Source organism: Gossypium arboreum, chromosome 11, assembly GCF_025698485.1.
Source record: "Gossypium arboreum isolate Shixiya-1 chromosome 11, ASM2569848v2, whole genome shotgun sequence".
NCBI lineage: Eukaryota > Viridiplantae > Streptophyta > Magnoliopsida > Malvales > Malvaceae > Gossypium > Gossypium arboreum.
The window spans coordinates 90,468,660-90,474,065 of NC_069080.1; the positions used below are offsets into that span (position 1 = coordinate 90,468,660).

The window sequence follows — 5,406 nt, forward strand, 5'->3', positions numbered from 1 at the left end:
ATTCTTTATAAATTTTCATTTCATGTAAATAGTCATTCTTGAATTCATTTATTCCTTGTATATTCTTTTGTGTGCCTATCATAGATCCCTAGATATCAATGACACGGGCAATGATACTACAGATTCAGAGTTCTTTTTGAGTGCGATATGTGTTTAGAGGAATCTCAGTACTTTGAAGGTGACAGAAATTGTGACTTGTTTCTGAATTTGTTGAAAATGGTTTTTACCCCATGAAGTGGTGGTAGGAAATATAGCCTTAGAGGAAGGAAAGATTGCGAAATTGGAATTAGCTGAGGAGACAAAACAAGACCTTGTTGAGACTATTATGGGAATTCAAAAATGTGTTCCAAAGACACATGCATTAGGATTTGCAATTGCCAGGATAAACATGAGGTTTTGGGGCACTGTTGGTCCACCATGGAAAGGGATCGCATCAGTTGTACAATGAATGCCAAATTTAAAGGAGTCAAGACTTATGGGGCATGTATGTTATGGGCCCGAGCTTGTCAAAAGTTTCAAGCTGACAATGACTCATCTTTGTGGACGTCAACTACTCCATTAAGAGGGGGAGATAGCTTCATATGCCAATATTACAAAGTCAAAAGCCATCCATTTCAAAAAAAAAAAAAAAGATCATATCCAATTGCACAATGCCAAAAGTTTGCAGTCTTTTCAAAGAAAATGTGTCATACCACAGTACAACAAAGGTTACCAAAAGAAAAGAAAAAAAAGAAAAAATAAATTACAGAAGATGACCGAGACTAATAAAAATTGGCATAAGAAACTACTGCTTACTCTCTATGCTTATACTGGGGCAAACACCTTCAATTCCAGTTGTTTTAAAGGTTCCAGCCATCATCCTTGGAATGGGTGCATTGTTTGGCTCTCCTGAGCAGTCTGATGTGCCGTCAATAGCTGTAATGGTTAGCTCCAGGCGTTGGCCATTGATTTCCAGGGGCATCAGGTCGTACACAGTCTCTGAAACTTAAAATGATAGATTTTTTCTTTAAAACCTGTTTTTGACAAAGTGGATGACGGTATCATGAAGGAAGCTCTCTTAGAATTCTATACAAGTTTAGGGAAAAGAAAGCCTGATCAAATCATTATTTTAAAGGATGGGGTTAGCGAGTCTTAATTCAATCAAGTTTTGATCAAGTTTTGATCAAGTTATTAAGGCTTGCAAGTTCCTTGACGAGAAGTGGAACCCTAAAGATTGTGGTTGTTGTTGTACGAAAAACTATCATACCAAGTTTTTTTTAGCAAGGATCTGCTGACAATGTGCTACATGGTACTGTCATTGACAACAAAGTATGCCATCCAAAGAACAATGATTTTTACCTTGGTACTCATGCTAGAATGATTGGAATCACGAGGCAGACCCACTATCATGTTCTCTTAGACCAGGCTGGGTTTTTGGCTGATGATCTACAAGAGTTTGTTCATTCTCTATCCTATATGTATCAAAGGAACACCACAGCCATATTTGTTGTGGCTCCTATTTGCTACGCTCATTTGGCAGCTTCACAGTTGGGGGCAATTTATGAAGATTAGGGATGCTTCAGAAACATCATCGAGTCATGGTGGGATGTATGCTCCGAGAGTAATCTCTGTACCTCAGCTTTCTAGGTTGAAGGATAAAGTCAGCAACTTCATTCTTGTCTGCTAAGAATCATTGAACCATCTTTTTGTAGGGTTTGACAAGCAACAGCCAAGACTGCTGCTGGGGCAATCCCTTTCTCATGGGTTTATGAATCAAGATTTTTCCTCCAAGCTTTGATGGAGTCAAGAATTGAATACCTCTAGTAAATTTAACTTGAAAGTATTCATCCTAAGCAAATGTACCAAGAATGGATGACACAGACTTATGACAAAGAAGGTTCGTCCAAAAGAATTTCATAAAGGAAACCTTGTGCTGAAAGAGATCCTTCCCATGCAAAAAGATGTCGAATTGGGAAGGGCCATATGTTGCGAAGAGGGCTTTCTCTAGAGGTGCACTAATTTTGACAAGAAATGGATAGGAAGAATTTATCAGATCCAGTGAATTCGGACTCGGTCAAGGAGTTCTTTGTCTGAAGGAGAAGGGAAGCCAAAGTGAAAACCTGCAAAGGGCACTTTGGGACTTTTATTTCAAAAAAAAAGGAAAAAAGAAAAGAAAAAGAGAAAAAAAAAAGAAAAAAAATGGAGAGGCCAAGGTGAAAACCCGCAAAGGGCGCCTTGTGACCAAAGGGGTTTTGAGTTGAAAACCCGAAAGAGCAGCTCAAATTTTGAAGAGCATACGGTAATCTTGCTATATCTGATTCAACGAAGAGTGAACCGCGTTGCATATCAGGGCATCAACAAAGTACTTTGGATCTTTTAAACACATGTTGAATTCAAGAAAGTCTTCATGGAGCTGGCATATAAACGCTGAAGCGGCGATATCTAGGGCATCTAACTTTTGTCCTGTTTGCTATCTTTAGAGCAAAGATAGGCTTTCAAATTAATTTTCTTTGTATTTTTGACAAATTTATTCAAATATAATTATTCTCAAGATTAAATTCATCTTCCATTATTCTTAAAGTATGTTGCATTAAAATAATGATAGATGAACTAAATATATTTACAAACGAAGTTTTGCATATTACTCTGGAAATTTCTAGATAATACAAGAAACTGAAACAAGATAATTGTTTAAAGAATTTCCATATTTGAGGGTCGGATGTACTCGGGGAAATTTCTTCTTCAGTCCAAAAGGTGGTTGGACGTTTTAAGCAATATTGATCTTAAGAAAGGATCATTTCATAAACATCTCCAGCGGGTCACAACATTTGGAGAATGGTACAATAGGACTAAGTTGATTCAAAGCATACAAGCAGAGTATGATTGATACATCAAGAAGTATAAAGATAAAACTTCGATGAGGGAATGAGTGACGTCCGAAATAAGGGTCATATTCATAACATTTTGCATTATAACATGTAACACCCCGTACCCGAGACCGTTGCCGGAGTCAGACACGAGGGGCTCGCAGACTTAAATCACTTATTGTACAGTCCATTTTAAATTTCCAGATGAGCTGGCTAACTGCGTCACTGTCACCTTAAAAATCATATCTCGAGTTCCAAAACTCGAAAACCAGTTCCGTAAATTTTTCCTGAAACTACACTCATATATCCATCTACAAATTGTTTTCTAGAATTTTTGGCCAAGCCAATTAGTACAGTTTATTAGTTAAAGTCTCCCCTATTTCAGGGTTCGACTACACTGACCTTCAGGCATTACGACTTGGATATCTCCCTGTACAGGGATTCAATACTAATTCCGTTTGTTTCTATAGAAACTAGACTCGAAATGGAATCTGTACATATATGGAATAACTTCTAATTATCTCTGGTTTATTTATAATGAATTTCCAAAGTCGGAACAGGGAATCCAGAAACCGTCCTGGCCCTATTTTGCGAAAACTTAAATATCTCATAATATACTGTTCATATGATCATTTCGTTACTTTCCTATGAAAATAGATTCATCAAGGTTAAATTACATAATTTATTATTTCATTCCATTCCTACTATTTTTAGTGATTTTTCACATTCACATCACTGCTGCTATCAGCATCTATTTTTAAGGTAGACTTTACCTATTACATAGTTTCTATGATTCAACTAGCCCTTTAGCATATATAGCACAAAATATGATCATGATGAACCATTCTAATGGCTAATCGTTGCCAAACATTTCCATGCCTCTTAATGAACATATACATTCAAGATGACTATAACATTATGCTCAAAACGTATATAAGCCATTTTCGCATGGCTATCCAAAGTTTTACATACCAAAGTTCAAACAAAACATAATAGCCTATACATGCTCTCAACTAGCCAAGCCTCCATTGACATCTCGTATGATATTCGATATGATATTTGATGCATCTCCACACATCATTTTATTTTCATTTAGATTATACTAATAATAGCATTTCATCTACTCCACAATAATCTCATGTTCCTAACTTCAAATATAATCACCACATAGGTTCAAGACTTACCAAGCTCAGTTCCGAGTATAAACATAACATCTATTCCTTATGAACTCAAATATCTACTCATTCCGCTGTCCATGATTTACTCGATGAAGTCGCACACTTAACGTTAATAATTATTCGAAAATATATAGTAAGTCCGCACACTTAGTGCTTAATAGTCAACTCGCACACTTAGTGCTATACAATTAAACTCGCACACTTAGTGCCAATCTCATTATCGTAAATGTTTATACCCGCACACTTAGTGCCGAAATCAACAACTCAATACATCTCACTTCTTTTTACAATCGATAATTTTGTCACTACATGCATTTATATATCATCCCATTCGGCATAAGTACATAAGTATTATGATTATTTAAATCAATACAAAATATATGCTTAATAACTTACCTTGTGTTGGGTAAAACGGTTCCAACTCGGCTACTCGATGTTCTTTCCTTTGCCTTTGCTTGATTCTCCTCCTTTAACTTCTTGAGCTTAATCAATAAATTAACTAGTTTAACCGTCTTGCTAAATATTTATATCAAAATATTAATGATTTCATATCATAGGAGATACATGACTAATTCCTATCTTCCTACCATATGTTTTTGAGCTATTCGGCTAATAACCATATGCTATCACCCTACTATCAATAATCCAATCACACATGCATATATATATATATGGCCAAATGTGCAAAGCTTAGACTCAACATCACCTATGCTCTTAATTTGATGGCCGAATATGCATACATATATATATGATATCAACTATACTATCATCTTTAATTCATCTAAACACAAAATTTCATCTCATGAACACTTGACCGAATTTTTCCTAATCTAGCATGGCTTCACATCTATTTGTAACATCCTATAAATCCACATATACCACATTTCTACATAAATTTTCTTTTACTTTTCCACTACTTCCATTCACAACATCAAAAGCACCATACACTTAGCATTTACCTCTTCCTAACCATATGCCATCTAAGTACCCCTTTTAGGTAGAAAATTAACATATGGGTTGTAATAAGACATTGGCTACTAACTAGATTTTCACAAGAATTTAGTAAAAGTAACATAAATCCTACCTTAATCAACCCCTTTTGAGTTTGCCGAATGTCTAGAGCATTTCTTCTTTCCTTCTCCTAACTCACGGCAATTGTAAGAAAAGAAAGAAGATGAATACTCCTCTTCCTTCCTTATTTTATTCATCTTTTCTTTTTAATTCCTTTCTTTTATTTATTTTAATTGCTAACTAATAAAGAATTGCATTGAAATTCAACCTAGTGGATGGGCATCATGGCTTGGCGGCCACTACTTGGGTTTTGGGCAATTTGACATGCAAACCCAAGTTTCTCACTTTGTTATTATTTGGTCCTTACATAT

The 5,406-nt window shown here is 35.6% G+C and overlaps 1 pseudogene; it reads left to right on the forward strand.

The window, feature by feature from the left end:
* The first annotated feature begins 800 nt into the window (after window positions 1-800).
* Window positions 801-1,666, forward strand: LOC108455329 (protein argonaute 4-like; annotated as a pseudogene).
* Window positions 1,667-5,406: the final 3,740 nt, after the last annotated feature.